Here is an 18823-nt window from a genome sequence, read left to right as displayed (position 1 = left end):
TAAGCTACTAAGGCAGTAGTCTGTTTTCAGATTTGATTAAAACCCTAATTAAGTTTTGAAAACTGAAAAATAGAGTCCCTTTTACGGTTGATTTGAAATTACACACACAATTCATGAGCATTTTGATTATTCTTGAATGTATTGATGTACATGCCTTCGATAAAACATCAAACCAAGTACTATTTAAACAATAGATCATAAACACTCTTTTCATGTAACGTCTCACACACAAAAAGTGAAAATTTTAAAACATTTAAAAAGAATAAATTCAAAATAAATTATTTACATTTTGAAAAATGTTTGCAGTTAATGTGAAGACCTATACCTGTGATCACTCTGATAAGACAAATGTGTGAACAGAGAACTAATTTTGAAATAATTTGACTCAAAAATCTGCTAAAGGAGTAATTAAATGTATCAAATCATGTACAAATTTATTGTCATTTATTGGAATTTTTTTTATTATTTATACATTTTATCAAACTTTGATAATTGCCTTAACCTTTCAAACAACTGAGATCACCACCTTTCAAGATATTACATCAGCATATGAGAGTCAAATTGAACTACAGTAATGTGCTTTTTAAAAATATCAAAATATAACGTACAACTTCCTGTTTCTGTCAAAAACCAACACATGTTGAATGATGTTCACCAACTTTCTTTTGGATTGGCGTTTAATCTCTTTAGTATGCAGTGTGAAATATATCACTTCAATTTCAGCAAGTGAAGAACAAATTTATACTCACGTGTGCTATGTATGTACGTTATTTGCTGTGTCCCAATTTGCCTACTTATACTACACCCTTAAAGTATGTACTTTTTTGTGAAGAAAAAGTACACACTTCTGAGTTTGTAGTAGAAGAGTAGGCAAGCTTTGGGACATACTATCACGTCATACAACTGCGTCTTTAATGGATGCTCTGTTGCATGTTACACGCACCCTGTCACTGTAAACTGGCCTGTCAGTCATCTTGTACAGTTAACATCATCCACATTTCATTTCATTTAACTTCCTACCACTTCAGAGAGAAAAGAAGTAGCACGTTGATCTGCCAGCCGTGGGTCTTTCATGCGGAGAATTCTTCTAATATTTTTTTCATATTAGTGATGCATTGAAAAGTTAATGGCCAAACGGATGTTTATAAAAGTTCGCATTGCTGTTGCAGATGAAATATAACATGGAACATGAAATAAATTTTTTTTACCAGGTTAAATGTTGATTGTTAGTAGGCTAACTCAAACCCCTCTATCTAAACCTCTCTACTTAACCGTCGGTCGTGTACATCTGCCATGTTTGTAGTCCCCCTGGTGTGACTGAGTGGAGGCGGGACTAATTTGCATATTCATAGACCCGCGTATAGTAAATGAGGCAAGGCTGTAGAGTTACATTCAAGCTATTTTAAGGCATGAGAAAATTATTTTCACAAGAAAAAACATTTAAATATGTCATTTTGATGATCAAAGATAAGTTTTAAGGGATAAAATATTTGACTACAGGGGGACTTTAACACTTTTTATTTGTGCTTTCTGAACCGAACCCTTCGCCAAAGCGCAACGTGTACTCTTTTCAACATACTATGCTTTGGGACACACTTATCCTAATCTCACATACTATTTAGGATGGATAGCATGCACATTGGGACACAGGGATTGGCTCTGACAGATTGCATGTTGAAGCCACTCAGGTCGTTACTTTTCGGAAAGCAATGATGTAGTCAAAACATCCGGTAGTGTGGGTTTTCCAGAAAATGCACCTACTCGCTGGACCTCTGCTTCTCGTAAATACTACCATGTATTGTGCATGTTATTTTTTGACAGACATTGTTGTTGTGATATTTAAATGATGTGGATGTGAAAACAGATATATCCTAAGGCAATAATTATTTATTTCTTAGCAGGTAAGTAGTCAGTGAAGTGATTTATGCCCATGAGAGTGTTATGGCGATGTTATTAGCTCTAATATTCCAAATGAAAGCCTGCCTAAGTTTTTGACGGACGTGATAACGTGCATAATGGGGGAACTATGTTTGATTTTTGGGTAATTATAAAATGTGCTGGAGATGTTCGAAATACTTTTTACGTAGTTTATTATAGTTATTTTACGAAAAGAAGTTTATTTCGTGGCTTTAAAAAAATCACATGCTACTCAAAGACTGATACGTTTGGCTTGCCAAAAATGTTACATTCAGCCATGGCAAATTTGTTGATTTTTGAATATCAAGTTCATTTATTTTTTTACCAAGAAAAGAGTGGTTTTGATGCACAAAGTTGTGTTTATAGTCACTTACAACATAAATCTTTTATTTAAACCCATGAAAATGCAGATCCTGTTGTAAATAATAGGGAAAATATATATATATATATTTTTTTTTTTTTACTTTTCTTCAATTATTATCCCTTAGCAGATGTTGACTCAAATCCAAAAGCACCTATGACTAAGTAGTTGAAATGAATGAATGAATTATCTCTTCTTCCTACACATATTTATCATCAATGTTATTTTGTTAATTGAAAAAAAGTTAAAAAAATATGTATAATAATATATAATTATATATATATTGTACAATTTATAATAAATACATACACACACACATTATATTCTAGATAAAAGCTGAAAAGGTAACCTCTGTTATGAAAAAAAACTGAAGGGACAGATACATAATATTAGTGCTTCAAAAAGTGTGTCTTAGTAAGTAAGTGTGTATGTGCGTTAGACAGACTGAGTGGCACATTTGATATGGTCTACACAGGTGTCCTGGAGGCCCACAGTTGCTTCGAGTCCAAGAGCTTGAATGAGGATTGACGCGTTTAACTCGACAAATATGAAAGCCATGTATGGAATGATATGAGGAGGAGGGCGAGGGAACTTGAAACGGTTAACTCATTAAAGCTTGAAAACTCACTCTTGATTTACGCCTGAAAATATAGGTAATAACATCAATACATTTCTTGCTTTTGGAAATAGATTGTAGCAATTAGTTTTAAAAGGAGGTGACTGTTCACTGCAGGGATTCATGCTTTCTCAGCTTTGGAAGCAAAAGCCTGTTTTTCAGTCCAACGCTGCATAAATCTAGAGTTTAGAACTAGTGTTTAGGGCTTAAATATATTTTATGTTAATTTTTTTTATTATTCCCCTTTAATAAATATTTGTTTGGCCCAGCATGGCTTCAGGTAATAGTTTCCATTTGAGACAGCACGTAGCTGTCTGGAAAAATAAACACAGGTTTTTCTTGCTTCTCATCATATGACCGAGGGAAGACATAAGGGTTTCATCTATCACACGTTGGAATGGTGCAATTACACTGGTGTTGTCATTTGAAACTGATACGCAAGGGAAGCACATGGAAAGCAAATGCTAACCCCACAGAGAGCACGTTGATAACCTGCTATTTCTCATGCCTTTTATATTATTCCTGCTCTGCAGGTCAGCGATTTGCATGTGTGACTTGTTAGACGTATGTGTTTGTGTGTGAGAAAGTGTGAAAGAAACTCGACCATATTACTACACTGGGGAAATATGCACTTTATCTCCTCAGTCAGACTCAGTACATTTGATTTTGGTTCCACTCAATTTCAATTGACATGAATTGTGCTATAAAGAAGTGGAGAAATGTAACTCTTGATTTCTCTTTGAGTGATCTCATCGAGTCAGACAGGCCTCCTAATATGACAAAACCACAAGCTCTAGAAGCATATGTGCTCTGTGTAAATGTGTGTTCACACAGGCCTTGCGTGTTTAACAAGCAGATTTCTCTCTGATACGGCAGACTCATGTGTTTACTCAAGCCTCTGACCTTCTCGCCATGACACTTTCACTGCTGATATAAATACCTTCACCATGCTAAATCATCATGCCCCACTCAGGTAACCCAACACGCTTCACCCCAAGTCTTCGCCCATTGGCCGCATCGCATCACATGCCTAATGCTCTGGCCAACTGCATCGGAGAAACATTACTGCCGGGGGATATTTTTATACAAGGCTTGTTTGTTGAGAAGGCATCTGTAAAAACGGGAGAGGTGGGGAATGTGTTGGGGAATTGGGTTCCGCATTGAAACCGGATCACAGCACCTACGCTAATATGTCCAAAAGGACTGTAATTATGAGGTGATAATGCCTGCTGATCAGGTTGCTTGTTGCCAGTGAGAGGGAAGCCCCCACTATTCCCAGAGCCAAGAGGCTGATGGGTCTTCCAGGACTGAGTGATGCAATATCCTCGCTGACGGGTTGCAAGGAATGAGCAGGCACTGCAATGTATGTTGACGAGTTCCTGTCACCTACATGATGGTTCAGCATGTTACTTATAAGCAAAATGTTTGCCAGTGCTGAGGCTGTTACAGGCATATCTAATGTCCAAGTCAATGTTCTGAAATCAATGTACACTGTTAGTAAAAAAAAAAAAAAAGAGAGGGATAAAGTAGTGGTTAAGAAATCTGGTCCACATTACATCTTGTTTTGTTGTATGTCTTGTTTTGTTACAACTGTGCCAACCAGGTCATTGATAGGGTTAACTAAAACCATTAAAATATATATATAAACTAAGGGAAAGTATTTTATTTAAGCTTGTTGCCAAGGCACTAAATAAACAAAACCTTAATAGAGTTTATAAACACATATAAAAAAGATAAAAATGAAAATAAATAAATAATAAAACAAAAATACTAAAACTTTAACTAAAATTAAAATAAGCAGAAAATGTAACAAATGTAATTCAAAATTAACAATAACTATAATAGTATATCACTGTTACTACAACACTAACACTAATTTTTTGTCTTATCTATGATTTCATAAACATTAAAATGCTATTCATACAGACAATGAATATACCTCTTCTATGATGATCATATTTTTTATTTTTTTTTTGGAGGGTATAAAAGTTACAAAAAATAAAATAAAAATCTGCATATCATGAAGAAAAATGGCTCATTTAAAACAAGCAGTCAGTGACTGTGTCATAGTCAGTAAATCTCCGAAAATGACAGATAATTTGACATTTTGATGACAAGACATTAGCACTAACACTAATTTTTTGTCTTATCTATGATTTCATAAACATTAAAATGCTATTCATACAGACAATGAATATACCTCTTCTATGATGATCATATTTTTTATTTTTTTTTTGGAGGGTATAAAAGTTACAAAAAATAAAATAAAAATCTGCATATCATGAAGAAAAATGGCTCATTTAAAACAAGTAGTCAGTGACTGTGTCATAGTCAGTAAATCTCCGAAAATGACAGATAATTTGACATTTTGATGACAAGACAACATTAGTTCAGGACCAGCTGTAAAATGCAATGTGGTTTGACTGCCCCAAAACAATGGTATTTATGAATTCATGATATGTGAGTCAATAATATTATTAATAATAATAATAATAATAATAAACTTTTTTTAAAGTATTAAGAAAATCTTGAGAAAAAAAATCAAAACACATTTTCAAAACCATATAAAACAAACATGAACTTGTGCCAAGTTCCTAAAAATATACAGTGTGTTTTAAACTATATACTAACCCAAATGATTGAGTATATCAAGACAGAATCAGTGCATTGTAAGACATTGCATTTCTGGCCATCAGTATGCTTAAATATTCTACTAAGTACTGCGGTATCTATATCATCAAGCTGTCATAATAGTGATACTTATCAGGATTATGTCCCAGATAAGGTCAGAGACCAACAGAAGTCGCAGGGTTGGCTAGAAATTTAATAGCTGAGGTAAGAGGTCAGGTAGGGGCCAAGGGTCAGGATCAGGGACACCAGGGGAGGCATGGCTTTATCAGTTCTGTTACAGAAGGATAGACAGACGCAGTGGACTGAAAGACGGAGCCTTAATTATTCCTGACACATATGGCCCAGGCCCAGTTGCTCCACACAGCAACGTGGAACCCTATGGAAATATACCAAGCCTGTTTATTCACCGTCTCACATTTACACTCATTTCCTTTTCATGTTTTCGGATTATGTTCAGATTTTTCAGGCTGGAATTTCTAATGCAGGGTAAAGAGAGAGGAGAAAAGTGATTTTAGCACTCAGTGGCTGAAACCACATTTTGACTACCACCTTTAGAATCCTTAATGAGCTCTGCTTCAGAAAGTATATTGCTGATGCAGCTACTCTGATGGATTTGATGGAAAAAAAAAAGTCTCTGTCAAATGTGTTCTTATGTCTTTTAGTCCGTATCTTTGTGAGCGAGTATAATATTCATCACATCCTCTATTGTACTTTGAGTTAAAAGTATAATTATATAAATGTGTTTAGTAAACTTTCTGTTAAATTCAAACATCAATTTTAAACCGTCTAGAATCATGTTTCTGAATTATGTCCTCAAAACTACAATTCCATTATCATATATTTCCTATATATCGATAAACTAATGAAAGTGGATTTTAATTTAAAGGTTGAATAGAACAACAGTATTTTTTTATTTTATTTATTAACATTTTTTTTTAGGTTAGGTTATGTTGCTTAATGGCAAGTTTTATTGTGACAACTTACCCCTCATAGTGTGACAACATACCCTGCTTTTTTCTGGGCAATAACAGTGGAAATGTTCAATGGCATAGTAACCATGACTTTAATCGAGACTTAACCAAAACTGACGTACCCTAACAAATATTAACTGGCGTAAAAAGTTTGACAACTAGCCTTGGTCTCCCCATTTCTGATTTACTACTCTTATGTTATTGACTTTTCTCACTTTTCCAATTATGAAAAGCTGACCACATTTGTCATTGCAACGGCAATGATTTAAAATCCATCGGTCATCCAAATTAAACCAGAATAAAGTTGAATTATATTAACATCCTATGAGTGTTAATTCAGTAGGTGACATGGAGACACTGCCCTGGATAGTGAAATAAAACACTGCCCTGAAAGTGATATTGCTTTCCACCTAAATTACTTTGGTTAGACAAATCAAACAGACAAAGATACTGGTTCCTAGTAGTTTGATTGAAGACTGATTGATAAAACAACAGCAGGCTGCTCCCAATGGCTTTCCAGGGAAAAAGCATCTACTGCTTGCACAGGAGTAGTTCCAGCTAAAATTAAAAATAAATGGTACTCACTGTTTATTGAAAGGTAAAGGCTTCTCACCAACTTGGTCTATTTGATTTCACTGTAAGAAAATATGCATGTTGTTTATAGCTGTGGATTAAAATAGAAACATTACTCATGACTGCATTGGACATGGTGGTTTATGACCCAACACCCTTCTTCTACTGCACTAAAAAGAGCCCAGCAGAAAGGGTTTTAAAAAATATTTAGACCTTTGTTATAAAAACATTGGTGGAGGAGGAAAAAAAGGAGACAAGCGATTATGTAGCAAATTGCATCAGGTATCTTTCTCACACCCACTTTCCGTTTCACACACACACAAAATAAAACTAGGGGCGATCAAACAGCCCATATAACACCCCCATGTATGGGGCCGCCTGTGGTCCTGTCAAGGGCCAGCAGCTGGGGGACAGAGGAGAAGGCAGAGGGGGGCGTCTGACCCAGGGTCCAGGTTCTGAGTACTTTTGCAGACAGGTTGGCTCCAGTAGCAATGAGTCATGGCCGTCTGTCTATGTTGCCTACAAACTGGCCAAAAGGCCAGTTATATTTTATCATGATGCTAACCACTGCTTCATTCACTTACAGAGTACTGCCATTTAGCCTATCCAAATCTATGCCTCCTTGCACAGCCACTGTGTATGGAATGAGCGGTACTGGATATAAACAGCAGACTGGAGTCAATTTCAGAGAAATCAATCTAATGTTGACATGCTGCTCCCTTCAAAAGTGCTCAGATGTAAAGAACATTCTGGGCCAACTGAACATTCGTCAAATGGAGAACATTTCTCAAAGAAAAAAAAAAGGTCAGAATTTATTTTAAGATGACGAAGGCTTTCCTATTTTTATGTAATGTTTAAAAAAATCAAATGACAAACTACAGCTGCTTTTCTGGCAGAAAAAAGGTTTATGGTTGCTAAGCTTATAGGTTTTGTGTTTACATAAAATATCACCTGCAAAAACACTGCTGCTTAATCTTAATTTGATATATACATATGAATCTACTTTAATCTAGAAAGAAAGAAAGAAAGAAAGAAGCTCAAGGACATTTTGCAAATGTCGCTTTCACTTGATGTGTGTGTGCATGTATATATGTACACACACATACAGCTTTAAGGGAGAACAAAACATCTAAAGAACCTTTTACACTATAAAGGTTCTTTAGATTTTTTAAATGTTTATTTAAAAAATGGTTCTGTTCACTGACAGATTATTTGGGGAACCAACAGTTTTTTGAAACCATATTCAGTTGAAAACAAGATCACATAATTTTTATAACTCAAAACTTTCAAAATTGTTTCATGGAGTTTTCTCTCTCTCTCTCTCTGAAAGACGTTTTGTCAGGTAAACAATCCACATGTTGTTAAACAACAGTACAATCCAGTGACCGCACTGTACATCTATCCCTCACAGCCTTTCATTCCTGTCCAAAATTAATCATGGCGATATACTGACTAAGGTCTATGGCATCACTGTGAAAACCCCTTTTAAACCTTTATATTTAAGAGCATGTCAAGTAATAAACATTAACTGTATGCATTCAATCTAATCTCTATTTACATAAACACAGCTACATTGTACCAGTCACTTCATACAGAACTACTTCAGCATGGCGCTCATCATCAATGAAAATCACTACACAAACAACAAAACCTCCCTTTCCACTGAAGCTAAGCACGTACGAAAGCATGATATCCTCAGGACTGGACAAACTGAAGACTTGTGAATAATACATGACAGAGCACTGAAATTAAACTGAACCGCAACAAAGTCATTACCAAAGAGCACCCCAGGGCTTGGGTCCAGTCTCTTGAATTCAGGGGCAGGTTGGACCAAACATACATTTCCTATTAACTTTAAGCGAAAAACCCTATCAAAATTAACTAAATTTGTGTTTCCTTTCTGCAACCAGATACTATATAGGCAGATGGACATCCTCCAGAAGAGGGAGATTTTACAGATGAGGCTGTGAGCCCTGAACTCTTTCATTGTCTCATTCCAACGTCTGCACTTGTACAGACCTTCCGCAATTGTTCTGGGGGGAAAAAAAGTGAAAGCCAGATCAGATCGCCTTACTTTTTCAGGAAAAAAGGTGAAAAAACATGCAACCTAAAACTCTTTGGAACTCAGTGTGAAACAGAAACGGACGAAGGCGGTGAGAGAGAGAGAGAAAGAGCTGATGAGAAAGGATGAACAGAGATGTCATGTTGAGCAGTATAAGGCAAGGTAACAAACAGAGCTCTCAATTGTGTCTTAATTTGTGTCTCAGCACAGACTTTCCCTATTATCATAATAGCAACATCCACCCTAAACTTAACATTAAAGACCTTGAGCTGATATAATTTCAGTGCATCACAGAATTAGGGTCAATGACATAATGCAAATGTTTTGCCTGGATCTATTAATTTATTACAAAATAAATAAATAAATATTCAAACATACAATAACTTCTATGATAAGCATGTTTATGCCAAGGTACTTTGACATAATATTGTGCTATTACTTAAAAAATATTTTAACAAAACAGCTTCACTGTTTAATGGAAAGTCATGGTGCAACTAACTAGCAGAAAAAAAAAACTAAAAACAAAATTATATCAAGATGTGACATGGTTAGTTCAGATTGGAATAAAAATGTTACTTTTTATTTAATGGTTACACCAACTTTTTGGAAATGGTATAAAGTGGAAAAATAAGAGAACTGGCACATGTACTGCAATCTAAATAAAAAATGATTAAATTAAAATAATTTTTCCTTTCTACTTATACATCATCGATCCATTCGTCTGTGAAAAAAACATCAAATTACAAAATACAAATAGCCTATCTATAGTACAAACGTGCACACAAGAATGGAAATCAAGACATTGCAACTGAACACACAGAAACACGATAGAAATAAGATGTTCTCAGCAAGCAATGAAACAATGACAAAGCCTTGACAAAACGCGCAGACAAGGTAACGTCCACAGATAGCTGACTGTCAGGTTAAACCTGCTATATGTCAAGAAACACTAGTTAAACTGTCAGAAATCTGAAGAATTATTGTACATTCTATTTAACATTATTTAATTGTATTAGTTGTACAAGCATTAATAAAGTTGGGATTAGCTGGTACTGAAAATGATTTCAGTTACATTGTTTGAAATAGTTGTTTGTCTGTAGAAGACTGAAAGCCATATTGTTTCCTTGTGCGCTGGTTGATTGTTGGGGAATTTTTTTGTAAATTGAGAGCTCACAGACGCAAAACAGGACCTTATCGGGTGGAACAGGTATGTATGGGAAAACAATACAAAGCGACTCACTTGCCCTCTAGATAAGGAGGTACAAGTTTCCAGTTTGCGCTAGCGGCGTATCCTGTTACTAATACTGCACTGGTTTTGTTCCTCTGCAGGGATGTCACATCCCTGAGGGAAAGGAACATATACTTCCACATCTCACTTCTCTCTCTCTCTCTCTCACTCCATACTCACACAAACACTCACACACATGGAAATATCAACTATAATACCTCTCACACACGCTCTCTTTACCTCCCCTCATCCATCGCACAAACATTCACACCATAAATACCACCTCTTGGAAAATAACCTCCTCAACCTGCTCATTCACCACGTCATTTTCATTATTATGTCTCTTGCTGGTTTTCCAAACGATAATGCATCCTTTGGAATGTGCTTTATGAATTTTAAATGAAAGGAATAGTTATATACGCTGAAATCTGCAATAATTTCCTCACGTTTATGTCATTTTAAAACATTATATAAAGAAAAATGTTAGAATTATAGTAGAATTGTATTTTTTTCCCATTCAGTGAAAGTCAATGGTGACCACAATTTTCAAATAAGAGGTTTTCAGGGCAAGATTTTTAGAAAGTAGCAACTTTTTGGAGAGAGTAACAAATTTTTAGCAAATTTGATTCTGTTCCTAGCACAGATCTATCATATGGATTTAGAGGACTCGGAATAAAATGCATGAGTTGTATGGACTCTGTTAATTGACACTGGCTACCATTAACTTTCATTGAAAGTGAGCAGCATGAGCATTCTTTAAAGCACCTTTTTTTTCCTAAACTTTATTTAGAATGACATCAGAGCATGAGAGATGACAGCATTTCTATTTTTGAGTCAACTATACCTTTAAAACACTCTTAAACACTCTTTTGACTGTATGCGGCCTTATAGACAGAGGTAAGAGAAAATCATTAAAAGCTCATTTGTTTTAGTATCCATCTGCGGTCTCGACCAGTATTTGCCTGTTGAAGGAAGGCCTGTGTGACTGAGGTTACATGGGTCATGACACACAGTTGCAGGTGCATCTTAGACTCTGCAGGCAAAGGTCAAAGGTCAGAGAAACCCAAACCAGTTACACCAATTACTCTGTAAACCCATCAAATATAAGTCTTGCTCTGTTATCTATGTAATTTAAGAATTAGTAGGTTTGTCTCTTTAAAGTGTCACTAAACACAAAAAGTCCAATGGTATTATCCTAGCAATAAAGAAACCCATTAACACCTCCTTAACGGGATAGCCTGTGGCGGTCAGGCACAATTGTCAACAATTGCAATTACATTTTACCGATAGCAGTTTGTTTGGATTAAAGTTGAGCGTAATGTTACATTTAAATGATGAATGTATGAATCACCTTAAACTGCATTTCAACAAGTCTTTCTGTTTATCAGAATTACGCAGAAATTACGACTGAAATGTTTATAGTAAATCACAGAATAAGGCTGTTATCCTTGTGCCAAATTTAAATCACATTAAGTCCTTACATAGTAAGTAAAAATATAAGCAAGTTCATGCTAAATTCAAGTACACTGTTTTTTGTAATATGTTCCTAAATAAATTGCCAACATAGTCATTGCAACCGCCTAAAAATACAAAGTCTTAATGATGTAATGCCACTGTAGAGTAATATTTTTGGCACAACAGCAGAGTTCAAAAGCTTAAGCCTTTCGCTAACGTCCTCCAAGATAAATCTGTCAGCAGCGCAAAGCGAGCATGACTGTGTGCGAAAGGTCTACTGAAAGCCATTTCCCTTTGAACAATAAGTAACTGTGTAGAGAGTCCCGTCTCTGGTATATCCAGCGGGTCCCTCCTTTCCCACCTATGTCCATAGATGCATTTGACAAGTCGCCAGTCTCTCATCACACTCCTCCATCCTCGCTTTTTTCTTAGTTATTCCAAATGCTCAGCCCATCACTTTTACCTCTCTATTCTAAGGGATCCATTAAAGTGGATTTTTCACATTCCTCTGCTGTCATCCTAACCCTGCTGTTTACCTTGTCTTTCAGGGGAAGTTATGGCCTATCAGCCTCTGCCCATCTTCCCTTGAGAAGCTGAGAGCCTCAGACTGGTTTCACAGTAGGTGCTGTTCCTTCCATGAACAGGTAGTCATTAACTACTCGCCGTCACTCCAACACACGACAGCGCTCCGGCCTGTCAGCACCTTTAAATCGGGAGCCTAAAAACTCTCTTAGCATATTTAAACTCTAAAATCCTCAAGTGCTTCTAATCCCAAGTGAAAATTTTGTAGACATATGGCAAGGTAATTTGATAAGCCATTTTTTCTCCACTCAAAACATTACGTTGTTATTGTGCATGTTCAACGAAAACATTTAATATGCCAATCATTTATGTCAAATTTATATTTGAACACTCAGATACAGCACATATTTACAAGCCAGACAAAGACATTATTATTCACCTGGTGTAGACATTGTCACTTGCTATGAAACAAAGGAAACACGCTGTCTCACGTCCTTGTCCCTGAGCAGTGACAGTTAGGTCTAACAGGTCTTGCAGGCTTCGTTGAGTTTGTCTTATTAAAATTAGTTTCCTCTTGTGGCATCTTTACTCAAAAAAAAATTTACCTTCACACCTTCAGGCTTTCCTCTCACCTGCATTCAGCCGGTCACCCTCTGTGTACAGGTTTTTCTATACTGGCGGGGACTTAAACCTGAATACACACCAACTCATAGGGACTTGTGTTACCGTGGGGACCTAAATTGAGGTCCCCATGGGTACAAACGCTTATAAATCATACAGAATTATTTTTTTTTTGAGATTGTAAAAATGCAGAAAGTTTTCTGTGAGGGGTAGGTTTAGGTGTAGGGTTGGTGAAGGGCGATAGAAAACACAAGTTGTACAGTATAAAAACCATTACGCCTATGGGGAGTCCCCACAATGATAGTCATAGTAGACTTTACACTCCGACTGATGTCAGCAAGAGTTCATCCAAGCTGAAGAGAGAAGCTGCCAGAACAGTCAAGTCTGAACACACTCTTACACAGGAAGCATCACACCGCTCTCATGCCATCTTTCAGGTGCCCAACAGCAGGACAACAAGTTGCCAAACACATTTTAGCGCTGACCTCCAGCAACCTGTTTTTACAACTTTTTTCCTCAAAGGCTTCTTGTTCAATGAAGAACAAGTGACTTTTGAATGACACGTCTCGCTTTAGCACATACAGTGTGTTCAGCGCTATTATTGAACTCCCCAGAGACTCATCTCCCTCTGCTGGTTACAAAGCACAGCACTGACATATGCATATGCAAATATTAATATTTAAGTTTAGGGACCAGTTCTAACTTTTAACTAGTTGCTTATTAGTATGCATATTACTAGCATATTTGCTGTTTATTAGTACTTATAAAGCACATATTAATGTCTTATTCTGAATGACCATAGATCCCTTATTCTATATCTGAATTTAATAACAACCTTATTAACTATTAATAAGCAGCAAATTAGGAGTTTATTGAGGCAAAAGTCATAGTTAATTAAGAGTGGAACAGAATTGGACTCCAAACTAAAGTGTGACCACGCCTTCAATAAATTGCTTTATATGTACAGTCGATGCACATGTATCTTGCTTTTGCTAAAGGAATTGGAATTGAAATCAACACAAAATCCAACACATCAGCTCTGGTCAACCAAACATGTTTATACAGGTGAAAAATGTGCACAATAGCATTGTAAAACTCATGATAAAAGCATTTCTGTAGCTCAATCAATAGAACATGGCACTGGAAACTGCAGAGATTTGATTCCTGATAGGATTTTTTCTTTTTTTTAAAGGGAAAAATAGGTTTAATTCTGTGGAATATATAATTTCTTTTTTAAATATATACAGTGTATATATTTTTTTCCACACACACATGCACAGTAATATTGTGAAATATTATTACAATTTAGATATTGATTTTCTATTTTAATACATTTTAAAATGTAATTTATTAATGTGATGGCAAAGCTAAATTTTCAGTAGACCTTACACTAGTCTTCACTGATTCATATTTTTGTGGAAAACAGATTATTTGATTAATAGAAAGGTTAAAAGAAAGTCATTTAATTTAAATACAATATTTGCAACAGTATAAATGTCTTCACTGTCACCTTTGATCAATTTAATGCATCCTTGCTGAAAAAATATTTTATTTTAAAAATCCTACTGACTCCTGTCCGCTGTGATCTTCCTACGTGTGATTTTCCCCTGATCGAGCTGATTAATCTCGTGCTGTTCTTAAATGGTTCAGATTTCAGTCTAAGGGCTCCAGATCCCCAGTTAAGACCAGGGAGGGCTCCAGACCCCTGTCATGGCCCACAGAGGGCCTCGGAGCCCGTAAGCGTCCCTAAGTATTTTTGGGGGTGGGTAGTAGGGCTCCAGCTGTAGAGGCCGGGGCGGGGGCTGGGGCCGTGGCCTCGGAGGCTGCTTTGCTATGGCCTCCTAAACTACCTGCTCCACCGTGTCCTCCTGGGCTGCCAGATCCGCCGTGGCTCCCCGAGTCCCCTGATCCGCCATGGCCTCCGAGTCTGCCTGCTCCGCCATGGCCTCCGAGTCTGCCTGCTCCGCCATGGCCTCAGAGTCTGTCTGCTCCGCCATGGCCTCCGAGTCTGTTTGCTCCGCCATGGCCTCCGAGTCTGCCTGCTCCGCCATGGCACCCCAAACTGCCAGATCCGCCATGGGTCCCGGAACGGGCGCCGCCCTGGAGGCCTTCCGTCCGTTAACCCTGTTCCTAGAGGCCTCCAGAGCGCCCACCCCCACTCCCCGTTGGATGTTATACGGCACAGGACGCACCTTCCGGGAGGGGGGAGTCATGTCAGACTTTGTTCCGTGTTTTGCTCCCCATGTGCCCTCTGGCTCCCCGAGTCCCCTGATCCGCCATGGCCTCCGAGTCTGCCTGCTCCGCCATGGCACCCCAAACTGCCAGATCCGCCATGGGTCCCGGAACGGGCGCCGCCCTGGAGGCCTTCCGTCCGTTAACCCTGTTCCTAGAGGCCTCCAGAGCGCACACCCCCACTCCCCGTTGGATGTTATACGGCACGGGACGCACCTTCCGGGAGGGGGGAGTCATGTCAGACTTTGTTCCGTGTTTTGCTCCCCATGTGCCCTCCTTGCCCATATTTGGTTAGTTTCCTGTTCCTGTCCTGATTATGTTGATTTAATTCCAGGTGTTCCCCGTTTATTTCCATTGATCCCAGGTGTGTCTCGTCATCCCCTCGTCTTGTCATGTGTTTAAATAGTGTTCCCTGTTTTTAGTTCAGCGTCCGGTATTGTCCATGTCTACATGTGCTACATGAGTTTTCCGTGTTTCCTTTATGTGATTAAACTTCTCTGGATTGATGTACTCCTCGCCTCCCTCCGTTCCTTGCTCCACACTCCACTCAGTAGCGCAACCGTGACAACTCCAAACGTTTAATTAAATAAAAAATGTAATTACATTAAATGTAAATAAATTTAATTAAATTAAAATTAATCAATTTTAATAAATTCTGTAGAAAATGTAATAAAAGTCCACAGACTCCACCAAGTCAGGCCACTTTTCAGGGGAAATTATCAATCAGATGTTATGGACACTTCACACAGTGATGGATATTTAAAAAAAAAAAAAAGGCTGTGATTTGAATCTTCGTATAAAGTCTATAACTGACATACGCCTACTGTTTAATGTGAATTAAGAAAACAGTAACTTAAAACACTAGTCTCACTCCAATAATGTACTTTACACGATCACTTAAAATAATTCAACATGACAAAACGTCTTGCTTTGTCTTAGTGGCAGCATGTTTGGCAAAGATGAAAACTAGAGTTTGAGAGAAAGGGAAGCCAGAATACTTTTCCAACAGCGCACATGTTTAGCAAACTCTCATCCTCTTCTTTCTTCCTCTCCAACAATGGAAGGCAAACGAGTGGGAGGGATGGAGAAGGAATAGATTTGCTAGTAAAAATAAACAGGCGAAATAAACTCTAGCTATATTGGTGTAGGGTTGCAGCACTGAGAAATAAGAGGCTGCCTCGCAGAGGCTGTGGATGCTAAAGTGATGAGGATAATCACGTTGCTGCTGAAATCAATCCACATGAAGACTGCAAATAGCAGCCAGAAGATTGTCACAAAGGGTTTAGCTTGGTGGAGCATGTGTATAAAGCATTATCATGTGCTTTTTTTATGCAAATAATATAAATTCAAGAGACACCTGAATATGTGCTATGTGAATATGTGTTTTGTGATCTCAGAATAAGAGATAAAACATATTAAAGCAATTACCGAAACTGAGAGTCAATTATATAAAAGTTTGGAATAATTATGATTTCTTTTGAAAGAAGCCTGCTCACCAAAAATACAGTAAAAACAGAAATAATGTGAAATATTATTACTAAGAACTATTTTCTATTTGAATATATTTGAAATACTTATTTATGAATATTTGTTAAATATTTATTTATATTATATATATTATATATATTAAATTGTAATAGTATTTCACAATATTACTGTTTCTATTGTATTTTTGATCAAATAAATCTAAAATATTACATTTTAAATTAATTAAAATAAAAAAATATTTAAAACAATTTTATAAAGCTATTTATGCCAGTCTGGATCTAAAAGGAATTTCAAAATACCTTTAGTGTTGCACAAATGAAAGAATGTCATACAGGTTTAGAACGACAAGGCTAAGTAAATGATGGCAGCATTTTCATTTTTGGGTGAACTATCCCTTTAAGAATGTGCCAAATAATATCTTTGACTATAAATACATACGTCTGAGTGAGCTAATCAGTGCACTGATGTTTTGGCAAGATGGTGTTCATGTGAAATGAGGCATGCTGGGATATGGGGCCAGAGGAAGTATCATGTGTCTGTGTGTGTGTGAAGGTGAGGCAACACACCCCGCCTCACACCTGAATAAGTCTGAACTCCACTCTATCCCCAGGTGAGCTCCTCAGCAAGGCGCCTCTGGTTTCACTTCTTATTCTTTCTCACTCACTCGCGCCAAATTTCAAGACCCAGTCACTCACCTGTCTGACTCATTGTGTGTGAATGTGTATATGACAATAGCAGGCCTGGCTGCATCGCTCTTCAGCCACAAAAATTTACACTCCCTCTTCTGAGCCTGGGAAAGGAAGTACACCTGTAATTCTAGCCGGACTCTCAAGGCTACACGTTCAGTTAAACCACTTCATTTCTGCTCAGATCTGTTCCTCTGCCCTGAGTCTAAACAAGGATCACTACAAACTGCACTCAAGCTCATAGTACACAGCACAATGCAAAACGGCAGAGCATTTTCACCTAAAACTCTAATTAAAGCACAAAGTTCACAGCACAATGCCATACTGCAGCTTTTTATGCTGGTCTGGTTTGACATTTTGTTGTGTACCATGTGTTTATGGGACATGACACTGCATGCTTATATGTGACAGCATATGTTTATGACATGTCTCATTTTAAAAAGTGTTGTTTTTTTTTCTTTCTTTCTTTTTTTTAAAACACAAAATACTACTGGTTCTTAGTAATACACCATTTCCTTACGTAAATTAATATATTATTATATTATTTTTGAGGTACACCCAATAATGATACTGAAATGTTGTTTATCCATCTCAACAGGTCAAACTAAATAAACAGTTGTGTTATCTAATTACTTCTCAAAATAAACAGTAAATAAACATGACCATTAAATAAAACATGTTAATGAATTCTTTGGTAAAACATTCTAATAACATTTAGAAAAACATGGAAGAATGGGTAACATTAGCCTACAATAAGTTATCAATCAGGTGGCGTTAGTTTGGAGTTATTGATATTTCTATGATCATTTTTCTTCCAATAATTCTGATTACTAGACAAATGCAGTCAACACAATGCTTCATAAGCTGAGTGAAAAGGAAAACAGATTGAGAGTACTTACTTCCTGCCATGCTGTTGAAAGGGTCCCAACGATGTCACTTCCTGGGTGTCACCAGTTTTAATGGAATGATCTATTTTTATGGTGGGGGTGCATAATTCAGAATATTACTTCTTTGGTAATAAAAAATAAATTGAATATTGATTAAATTTATTAATTGACCAAAAATGACAAAATCTAGTAAATTATATTTTAATTGTTGGCTAAACAATAGCAATAAAGACAAACAAAATATAGAGAAAAACAAAAAGCATTAAGTTGGGACAGAAATTTACTCTCTCTCCAGATTGTTTTTTTTTTTTTTTTGCTTGAGTAAATTTAAGTAATTTTTAGCAATTGGTTTCATATACTCAGGGTAAACTACATTATGCAGCTGTACTGTATGGTAAATGTATTCATAAGACACAAATTCTCTGTCATCTATACTGTCAACTATATGTCAACTATACTGTACTTTGCAGTGGTACTTGGTTAAGTATCAGCACAGTCCCACAATCTAGCATTTCTTTTTATATAAAAAGTAAAAAAAAAAAAAAAAAAAAAAAAAAAAAAACATGATTTAAA

At 36.7% G+C, this 18823-nt stretch overlaps 1 long non-coding RNA gene across 1 annotated transcript in view; it reads right to left on the bottom strand.

The window, feature by feature from the left end:
* Positions 1–18296, bottom strand: part of LOC107698730 (uncharacterized) — a 34259-nt gene extending 15963 nt beyond the window's left edge. Inside the window, exon 1 of the long non-coding RNA XR_001635379.1 lies at positions 18263–18296. This is a non-coding gene — a long non-coding RNA (uncharacterized LOC107698730). The remainder of the gene's footprint in view (positions 1–18262) is intronic.
* Positions 18297–18823: the final 527 nt, after the last annotated feature.

The sequence above is a fragment of the Sinocyclocheilus anshuiensis genome, unplaced genomic scaffold (assembly GCF_001515605.1).
Source record: "Sinocyclocheilus anshuiensis isolate Anshui unplaced genomic scaffold, SAMN03320099.WGS_v1.1 scaffold1015, whole genome shotgun sequence".
Lineage (NCBI taxonomy): Eukaryota > Metazoa > Chordata > Actinopteri > Cypriniformes > Cyprinidae > Sinocyclocheilus > Sinocyclocheilus anshuiensis.
Note: the sequence above shows the minus strand (reverse complement) of the source record. Positions and strands in the feature narration are given on the sequence as shown.